At 44.6% G+C, this 10,987-nt stretch overlaps 1 long non-coding RNA gene across 1 annotated transcript; it reads left to right on the top strand.

The window, feature by feature from the left end:
• Window positions 1–335: 335 nt before the first annotated feature.
• Window positions 336–10,774, top strand: LOC141070548 (uncharacterized). The gene is made up of 3 exons (XR_012226665.1): window positions 336–799; window positions 892–928; window positions 10,184–10,774. It is a non-coding gene; the product is annotated as an uncharacterized lncRNA (long non-coding RNA).
• Window positions 10,775–10,987: the final 213 nt, after the last annotated feature.

The following is a 10,987-nucleotide window of genomic DNA, read 5'->3' as shown; positions in this document are numbered from 1 at the left end:
ATGTAATTGCATATGAACACATGACCAACAAAACACAAAACAAATATCCTGGAATAAAAAAGTAAAAAATATATTGCAAAAATTGCATGAAGGTAGTAATAATAGTAATAATAAGGGTACTTAGTTAACATAATTTTGATCAAAATAATGTAGAAGCCATTACCACCTTCATGCAATTTTTGCAATATATTTTTTACTTTTTTATTCCAGGATATTTGTTTTGTTTTTGGTTTTGGTCATTTACCTTGTGACTGAGCACTCCACCTGTTAGCTGCAGGCGTTTTTAATCAAACCAGGGCCATTTCCCATCCACAGAGATATAGACTTCAGTCCTAACAGAGGATTTTTCATAGGTTCCCATTCAGATGGAGACTACAGTCTTAGTGAGGATTGGCATAGAATAGGGACCTGGAAAACAAAAAATGCCTTAACGTGGCTTCCAGGTACACATAACTTGGCCATTTTATGCGCTATTCTCAATTTTCATACTTCTAATGCAGTAATGCAATTCATTATTCATTTTTCATGTTTGCATGGTTTGGTGCTATAGTGTGCTTCATTTTTTGCTTGAATGTATATGAGTTGGTGACTCTAGGTTAAGCACCTGTTCACACTATGCTTATGCTTGGATGTGACGGTCAGTTTTTGAAATTTTTAATACAGAAGTGGTGACATGTTTCTATTATACTTTTCCTCTCATTGTTCCACTCCTGATTTTGGCTTACAAATACTGATGTCAAATACTGACCAAATACTGTTCGTGTGCACATGGCCTTAAAATTAGACATCAATACAAAAGGTAATGTTCCCACAATTAGTTTTGTTGAGTTTTTTTTCATGCTGCGTATTTCTAATAAACATGCAAGTAACTTATTTTAATATTTTTTACAGATGACACTGGCTTCGGGGATCAAAGTGACAAGTGATGGTGAGTATGTACTCTGTTATAGGTACTGTATGTCTATATGTATGTATTGTATGAATGTATGAATGTATTGTATGTATGTTGTATCTATGTAGCATGTTGTATGTATGTAGTAGGTATGCAGTATGTAGTATGTATGTTGTATGAATGTAGTATATATGTAGTATGTATGTAGTATGTATGTATGTTGTATGAATGTAGTATATATGAAGTATGTATGTAGTATGTATGTATGTATGATGTATGAATGTTGTATATATGTAGTATGTATTTTTTTTTTTTTACATTAAACACATTAGCCGGATGATGGGACTACTACTGTCCCATCATTGGCTAATGTGTCAATCACTGTCATTGTAGCAAGCATAGCCCGATGGGACGTGCACACACACACAACCCACCGGCAGGCCCGCACAGACCCCCCGGCAGGCCCGCACAGACCGCGCATCATGATGACATCATTTCAGCAGCCAATCACAGCGACAACACTGGTTCATTGCATTTTGGGAACTTCCGATTCCGGTATCCGATATTGTAAAAATATCGGTACTCGGTATCGGAATTCCGATACAGCGAATATCGGCCGATACCCGATATTTGCAGTATCGGAATGCTCAACACTGCTAATAGGTGCAGAAATGGCACAGAAAATCTTCAACATCAAAAACTCATTGCAAGATATCAATACAAAATGTAAAGTTATGCTTCCACGATGCGCGCTTGGTGAGTTTTTGTGTATTTTTTAAAAAATGCAAGTGACCTATTTTACTTAATCGGTGCAGAAATAGTTAATAAAATCTGCCACATCAAGAGTTCATAGTGGAAATATTACCTTACAAAATTATCAGAATGTTCTCTCTTAAGGCTACGTTCCTACGATGAGCCTTTGGTGGGTTTTTTATGTTGCAGATTTTCTGCACATATTTTGCACCCATTAGGCACTTAATGACCAGGGATATTTCAGTTTTTGCATTTTGTTTCTTTACTCCCCTTCATCCCAGAGCCATAACTTTTTTTATTTTTTGGTCAATATGGCTGTCAGGCCTCCGCTAAGCAGGGACTCACCTGCACCGTAGGGACTCCTGGGGACAAGAACAGCCGGAAAATAAAGATGCACGGGACATGAATGTAGAAGTTTAGAAAGCAGGCACAGGACCTACGGTCATGTGACTACAATGGGGTGGGGCTTAGCGTCCTGCTTTCAAAGAAGGTAGAAAACTCAAAGTCGGGCAAAGCGGGCATCATGCACAATACAGGCAAGCGAGGTGCAGGAGGGATAAACAGACAGGAGGTCAGACAAAGCCAAAGGTCATACACAAGATCTCAGTAAAGTACCAGGGATGAGACAGAACGGATAGTCAGAGCCAAGCAGAGATCAAAACCAAACAGACGTAGAAGGTACCAGGCAGAATCCAAAGCAGAATCCAGAGCACAGACCGAGTCATACACAGAGAATCATGCAACCAGAACACAGCACTAACACACTCAGGGGTCACCACACAATGCCAAGGGCAAAAGTATAACTGAAGGGGGATGGGAGCTTCCTGAGGCTATAAGAAGCCTCCCCAGAACCAATGAGAGGCCACCATAATAGATCCCAGGTGTGCAGGTGAGAGTCTGCACTGATGTCAGAACATTAACCCCAGCAGTGCCGGTCACCCAGCACTGGTATCATGACAGTACCCCCCTCTTAACGGGGGCCGTTGGACCCCCAGGCTTGCCCGGGTATCTAACATGGAAAGCCCGAACCAGACGATCCGCATGCATCAACCAGGCCGGCACCCAGGACCTGTCCTCCGGCCCATACCCCTTCCAATGAACTAGGTACTGTACTGACCGCCGTACCAACCTAGAATCTACGATCTGACCAATCTCATATTCCACATGTCCCTCAACTGAAACCGGAGGAGCAGCAGACTCAGATTCTCCCCGGACTGCTTCAAACGGTTTCAGTAGAGATCTATGGAAGACGTTAGGGATCTTGAAAGAGGGTGGAAGGCACAGCCTGTACGCTACTGGGTTGATTTTTTCCACAATCTTGTATGGGCCAATGAATTTGGGGCCCAACTTGGCTGACGGAATCTTTAACTTAATGTTTCGCGTGGAGAGCCAAACTTTCTCTCCAACCTGAAACATGGGACCAGGTGTTCGTTTCCTGTCCGCGAAAAACGTATACCTGCCTTGAAACCTACATATAAGCCGCTGGACTTCTGCCCATGTATTTTTTAACCGCTGAACAGAGTCCTCAGCCCCGGGGCACCCCGAATCCAGACGAGAAAACTCACCAAAATGAGGACTGAACCCATAGTTGATCAAGAAAGGGGACAGACCAGTGGATTGACTCACCTGACTATTGAAGGCAAATTCAGCCAATGGCAGTATATCACACCAGTCATTCTGTCTAGCAGAAGTCAGACATCTGAGGATCTGTTCCAGAGACTGATTAGTGCATTCCATCTGACCATTACTCTCAGGATGGTATGCGGACAAAAAGGACAGAGATATCCCTAATTTTTTGCAGAAAGCACGCCAAAACTTAGCCACAAACTGCACACCACGATCAGACACCACATTCAGGGGTACCCCATGCAAGCGGACCACATGCTGCACAAACAATCTGGATAAGGTCTCAGCAGAAGGTAATGCGGACAGCGGTACAAAATGAGCCTGCTTTGAAAATCTGTCCACCACTACCCATATCACCGTATTACCCCTGGAAGAGGGAAGATTGGTAATAAAATCCATGGACAGATGGGTCCACGGTCTTTCGGGAACTTCCAAGGGCATCAGCTCCCCCGCCGGCCGGCTATGGGAGCTTTTAGAACGAGTGCAGACCCCACAACCAGAAATGAATTTCTTTATATCAGAACCAAGAGTAGGCCACCAGAAGATCCAAGCCACCGCCAGTTGCATGACTGATATACCAGGGTCAGCACACAACTTGGATTTGTGGAACTCTTGCAAGAGTTTAAGGCGAAGTTGCTCTGGGACAAACAACTTGCCCCCTGGCTTGGCCGCAGGAGCCAGCGACTGGGCCCCCACAATCTCCTGTTCCAATTCAGACAAGATCCCTGCTAACACCACCCCAGGGTGCAGGATGGAGGATGGTGGCTCAGGGGCAGACACAGGGTGAAAACTACGAGATAAGGCATCAGCCTTGACATTCTTTGACCCTGGATGGAAAGTAATAGTAAACTGGAAACGAGAAAAAAAAGGGACCAACGGGCCTGTCTGGGCGTTAATCTTTTAGCAGACTCAATGTATGACAAATTTTTGTGATCAGTGATCACAGTAACCGGGTGACTGGCCCCCTCCAAAAAGTGCCTCCATTCCTCAAACGCCAACTTGACCACAAGAAGCTCTCTATTGCCTACATCATAATTTCTTTCAGCAGCAGAGAACTTCCTGGAAAAGAAAGCACATGGCCTGAGGTTGGTAAGAGTGGCAGACCCTTGAGATAACACTGCCCCACCCCCACCTCGGAGGCATCCACCTCCACCACAAATGGTTTGGAAGGATCTGGCTGTACCAAGACAGGAGCAGACATAAAACATTTTTTCAGCGTCGCAAAGGCCTCTTTTGCGAGTGAGGACCAATTTCTCACATCCGCACCTTTGCATGTTAGATCAGTGAGAGGTTTGACCACTTGCGAAAACCCCCGGATAAATTTGCGGTAATAATTGGCGAACCCCAAGAAGCGCTGAAGACCCTTAAGATCTCGGGGTTGCACCCAATCCGTCATGGCCTGCACCTTCTTGGGGTCCATGGGAAAACCCTCACTGGATACAATTAATCCCAAAAATGACAATGCTTGCACACAGAATACACATTTCTCCAATTTGGCATACATATGATTTTCTCTCAGTCTTTGGAGAACAGTTCGTACATGTTCCAAATGAGTATGCTTTTCGGAGGAGTATATCAAAATATCATCTAAGTAGATAACGACAAAACGACCAATGAGATCTGAGAATACCACGTTGATGAAATTCTGAAATATGGTGGGGGCGTTGGTAAGACCAAATGGCATGACTAAATTTTCAAACAGTCCCTCGGTCGTGAGGAACGCGGTTTTCCATTCATCCCCCTCTCGGACACTTATCAAATTATATGCCCCCCGAAGATCCAGTTTAGAAAACCACTTTGCCTCTGATAGTTGGTTACACAAATCGGAAGGGGGTACGTATTCCGTACCGTAATCTGATTAAGCTCCCGAAAAATCGAGACAGGGACGTAACCCGCCATCTTTTTTCTTTACAAAAAAGAAACCTGCCGCCACGGGTGAGATTGAAGGACGTATGTGTCCTTTGCGCAGACTTTCAGCAATGTACTCCTTCATAGCCAAGCGCTCAGGACCGGACAAATTAAACAAACGGGCTTTAGGTAATTTAGCCCCCGGGACCAGCTCAATAGCGCAGTCAAAGGGTCTATGTGGCGGTAACGTCTTGGCCTCACTTTTGGAGAACACATCTTCGAAGTCCTTCAGGCATTCCAGAATACCTTCCAGCTCGACAGATGATACAGACACAGATTTAACAGGTTCAACCAGCAGTGCGGATTTATCACATAACTTAAAATCATTAAACCCCCATTGAACAATCTCCCCTGTTTTCCAGTTAATAACTGGGTTATGACGTTGTAACCAGGGCATGCCCAGTACCAACCCTGCAGGTAGATTGTCCAGAACAAAACAACTTAGGTTTTCCACATGAGTAGCGCCCACTCTGAGTGAAAATAAGACAGACATAAGGAGAATTCCCTCCTTAGTGAGGGGAGAGGAGTCAATGGCCATCACCTTGATCGGAACCTTGAGACTAACTGTCCCTATCATACAGTGTGTAACCAATTGGGAGTCAATGAGGTTAATCGATGATCCGCAGTCCACGAAGGCTGTAGAGGAAAAAGAACTACCGTCCACAAACAGTTCCACATGCAGTAAGACTTTAGAAAACGAGGAAAAGGGTACCTGAGGGTCTGAGTAGTCTCCCCGTTGACTACCCAGACCTAGTCGTTTCCCGCCGACCGGGTTAAAGACTGGCAATCAGGACACTCCCTTTTCCAATGTCGAGTTTTACCGCAATAAAAGCATAACTGCTTGTCCTTCCGGCGTTTCCTCTCCGTATCCTTCAGGGAGAGGGCGCCTACATCCATGAGCTCAGGGGCAGTCTCTTTTCCACTGGGGAACAATGGAGTTTCCACCTGCATCACCCCTCTGGCCCACAGCCTGCGGTCCATCCGGACGGCCTGGGTCATGGCGTCCTCGAGAGAGTTAGGTGGGGGATGTAACGCCAAGGCATCCTGCAGCCGCTCGGACAAGCCTCTGCGAAAGAGTCCTCGGAGTGCGGCGTCGTTCCAAGAGATTTCTGCGGCCCAGCGGCGGAATTCAGTACAAAACCACTCAGCTGAGTGTTTCCCCTGACAGACGCTCATCACCATGTCCTCTGCCAATCGCACTCGGTCAGGCTCATCATAAATGTGCCCCAGGGCCTCAAAAAATGCATTCACCTACACTCTCTCAGGGGCAGTGGGAGGAAGGGAGAAAGCCCAAGCTTATGGGGACCCTCTTAACAGAGACATAATGACCCCAGCCTTCTGACTTTTGTCCGCAGAGGAACGTGGTCTCAAACTAAAAAAAGTTTGCACCCCTCCATGAAGAACCTCAACTCCTTTTTGTTTCCAGAAAACAAGTCAGGCAGCTTAACAGATGGTTCTGGGGACACCAAAACAACATCACTCGCCCCAGCCCCCAGAGACCCAGCAGCTAGCGCTCCCCGCACTGTCTCAGAAACCTGCTGCTGAGAACAAGCCAGAGCTTGCTGCTCCAGAGATAAACCATGAAACATCTTACTCAGACTTTTCATCTGGTCAGCCAGAGACTGTATGGGATCCATAGCTCTCTGCTGTCATGATACCAGTGCTGGGTGATCGGCACTTCTGGGTTTAATGTTCTGATCGCAGTGCAGACTCTCACCTGCACACCTGGGACCTATTAGCGTGGCCTCTCATTGGTTCTGGGGAGGCTTCTTATAGCCTCAGGAAGCTCCTATCCCCCGTCAGTTATACTTTCACCCTTGGCATTGTGTGGTGACCCCTGAGTGTGTTAGTGCTGTGTTCTGGTTGCTTGATTCCCTGTGTATGACTCGGTCTGTTCTCTGGATATTGCTTTGGATTCTGCTTAGTATCTTCTATGTCTGTTTGGTTTTTGATCTCTGCTTGGCCCTGACTGTCCGTTCTGTCTCATCCCTGGTACTGTATTAATATCTTGTGTATGACCTTTGGCTTTGTCTGACCTCCCGTCTCTTTATCCCTCCTGTACCTCGCTTGCCTGTATTGTGCCTGACCTCTGCTTTGCCCGACTCTGAGTTTTCTTCCTCCTCTGAAAGCAGGACGCTAAGCCCAGCCCCCTTGCAGTCACATGACCGTTCACATGACCGTAGGTCCTGTGCCGGCTTTCTAGACTTCTACATTCAAGTCCCGTGCATCTTTATTGTCCGGCTGTTCTTGTCCCCAGGGGTCCCTACGGTGTGGGTGAGTCCCTGCTTAGCGGAGGCTGTACGCCAGCACTGTCAGGACCCTAACATCTGCATAAAAAAAACCCAAAAAACTTAATGATCACTTATAATGTCAGGGTCCTGACAGCGCCGGTGTACAGAACGGATAGTCAGAGCCAAGCAGAGATCAAAACCAAACAGACGTAGAAGGTACCAGGCAGAATCCAAAGCAGAATCCAGAGAACAGACCGAGTCATACACAGTGCAACCAGAGCACAGCACTAACACACTCAGGGGTCACCACACAATGCCAAGGGCAAAAGTATAACTGACGGGGGAAGGGAGCTTCCTGAGGCTATAAGAAGCCTCCCCAGAACCAATAAGAGGCCATCATAATAGGTCCCAGGTGTGCAGGTGAGAGTCTGCACTGAGGTCAGAACATTAACCCCAGCAGTGTCGGTCACCCAGCACTGGTATCATGACAATGGCCATGTGACTTTCCCATGATGTTACGCAAAGAAGCAGTGTGCTTCATGTGTGCGTTAAAATAAATCCACAGATGTGTCTCTAATTAACTCAGATGTTGCCAAAAAAACAGAATATCTTAAGCTTCCAAACACATGACATCATCATATGGGCAGTCCAGAATTGTTTAAAGGCATAGTAATCTTAGGGAATGTAAACTTTTGACTTTTCAGTAATAAAAATGCCTTAAAACATTCTCTCTCTCTCTCATTATTTTAGCATTTGGAAAATATTAATAATTATGGAAATTCTAACTTACCTAAAACGGGAAAGGTTTATTCTGATTTCATGTCAGATATTGAGAAAAACATGCAAATGTGTATTTATATAGTGTATGTAAACTTCTGATTTCAACTGCATAATAAAATTGGGGAATGAGGGAGGATGCTATTAGAGACTTTGCATCCTGAACCCTCAATTAATTTTAAGTCTCTATACAGAATCTTCCTCACCAAACAATTCATTAAAAATCTTTGTATTATGTCCTCTAAACTGCTATCTCTCTATCTATCTCTCTGTCTGTCTGTCTGTAAAGCTGAGTGCATGTATGTGTGTATATATCAAGCCCTGCCCACACCGCATAGCCAAACTCACTCCACACGCAAAGCCCCGTCCACAGGGCCCACGTTGTTAGCACACATGGGCAGAGACACATTCACCTCGAAAGCCACCCTGCAAAACTCACCGGCTGTAACGTCCCAGCTGCTGCGAGCTACAATCAGGGCCGCCGCCTTCAGAGTATCTGTGCGTGGCAGGCACAAGCCACATCTAGCTCCATCATGTCTAGAATGGAGTTGCTCCTGTGAGGCATGACATCAAGTGAAAGGGAGGAGCCTCATGGGTTACATCGCTGTGCTCTTAACAGGAAGTTGCTGTGCACATGTGAGGGGACAAAGAGGAGTGAGGGGACAATGAGAGGAGTGAGGGGAATATAGTGGAGTGAGGGAAAAATAGTAGAGTGAGGTGAAAATGAGAGGTGTGAGGTGAAAATGAGGAGTGAGGGGAAACTACTAGTGGCGTGAGGGGAAAATAGTGAAGTGATGGGAAAATGAGAGGTATGAGGTGAAAATGAGAGATGTGAGGGGAAAATGAGAGGATTGAAGGGGAAAATGAGAGATGTGAGAGGGAAAATGAGAGATGTGAGGGGGAAATATAATTTGTTATAACTAACCATAGTTAGTTATTATGCCCGGGCAACGCCGTGCTCTTCAGCTAGTAATAAATAATATCCCTGGTAGTCTAGTGTTCCACCATGGTTAATTTACATATCTAGGGAAGTAAAGTGGTTAAATATATTTTCCGCAGTGCTGTTTGTAGGTGATAAATTAAGCTGCCAATAATTGCTTGGTATATAAAGAATACAAATACGGGATGAAGGATACTAATGTTTATCTAGGGTTCAAAGGTAGAAATGAGCAAATCTTATGAAATTCAAATTTCATAAGCTTCACCAAATATTTCCCAAAATTTGGCTAATTGATTTGTACTGCAAAGCCTCCTGTGATGACAGCATCAATCTGCTTACTGGTGCAAAGAGAATTATTTTTATTTGTGCAAGTCGAAATGTTCTTCTTTTCATTAGGTCAAGGGACATGAGCCATTGTTTCATGTGTGTCTGTCTGTTGACCCAGTTGTATGCTAATTTGTGAAATGCTTGCTGATTACATATTGCATCAGTCTCCTGAGGTGTACTAGTCTGCAAAACTTGGAAAACAAATAAGCAGTTTAATTGAACAATCAAACAATGAGGGATTACCTCACCCCACCTTCCCTCAATCCTGTGGGAGAATGCCCTTAGTGAGAACTGTGAAATATAAAAGGGAGAAGAAAAAAAAGGAGCCAAATGTGGTTCATCCGCGCTATTGGTAGGCAATGAAGATCCAAATGGAAGTATAATGAAGGATTTTTTATCTCAGGTTTATTAGTTAACACATTTCAAAGTCATTCCAAACTTCTTCCTCAGGACACAAATTGTATAAACAGACAGTGGAAGGTGAACATACTTATACACCTGTTTAGCAAAAAAATGGGCGCCAAAGCAACACCTGGCAAATCAAGGTTTTTTTTATTTTGGTTTTTCTATTCCTTCTTTACTGATTGGCAGATCCGTGGGTCTGCAGTAGCTGTTTTTATGCTTATTCATGGTTGTGTTTTACACAACCTTATCAGGTTAGCATAATTTTAATTTACATAATTGTTATTCTCAGATAATTCTCTATTTGTGCTTACTTTTTACTCCTAGCTTCAACTTTATCAAATAGAAAAGGGGGCATCCTCTGTCAACACACAGACTCTACCGGATGACAAATGAAGAACCACGGCTCCAGCTGGTGGAATACAGATCTGCTCCACTGCCCATCACTGAAATCACGAAGACGTTTGGAGAACCCAGGTTAAGGATGGCTTGTTTCACCTGCATGTAGAGCTCCTTTGACCGCATGTTTCCTTCACAGCAAAACCTTCCAAATGCAAGCACCACACCTCAAATCCACTCCAGGCCTTTTATCTGCTTAATTGAGAATGACATAACAAAGGGATTGCCCACACCTGTCCATGAAATAGCCTTGGAGTCAATTGTCCAATTACTTTTGGTCCCTTTAAAAACAGAGTGGCACATGTTAAGCAGCTGAAACTCCAAAACCCTTCATCCAATTTTAATGTGGATACCCTCAAATGAAAGCTGAAAGTCTGAACTTCAACTGCATCTGAATTGTTTTGTTTAAAATTCATAGTGGTAATGTCTAGAACCAAAATTAGAAAAATGTTGTCTCTGTCCAAACATATATGGACCTAACTGTATGTTGTTGACTATTGGAGATGCAATAAAGTATTACTGCAGTGTTTTACCTTCACCCTGTGCTGTATGAGTAGTATTCTTCCCAAGGGGAAGGAGCATGGGCTTTCAATGGGATGAGCTATGGCCCGTGTTATCTTTGTAAAGATAGCCATGCCAGTGGACAAGGGCACCCCTCCCATCCTGGAGTGCATGGTACCCTCACCCCCCAATCCTGGTAAGCATGGCACCCTATTCCTCATCTTTGTATGC

The sequence above is a fragment of the Dendrobates tinctorius genome, unplaced genomic scaffold (genome assembly GCF_039654945.1).
Source record: "Dendrobates tinctorius isolate UK_male_01 unplaced genomic scaffold, ASM3965494v1 ptg000272l, whole genome shotgun sequence".
Classification (NCBI taxonomy): Eukaryota; Metazoa; Chordata; class Amphibia; order Anura; family Dendrobatidae; genus Dendrobates; species Dendrobates tinctorius.
The sequence above is the reverse complement of the archived record's forward strand: the minus strand, read 5'-3'. Positions and strand labels throughout refer to the sequence as shown.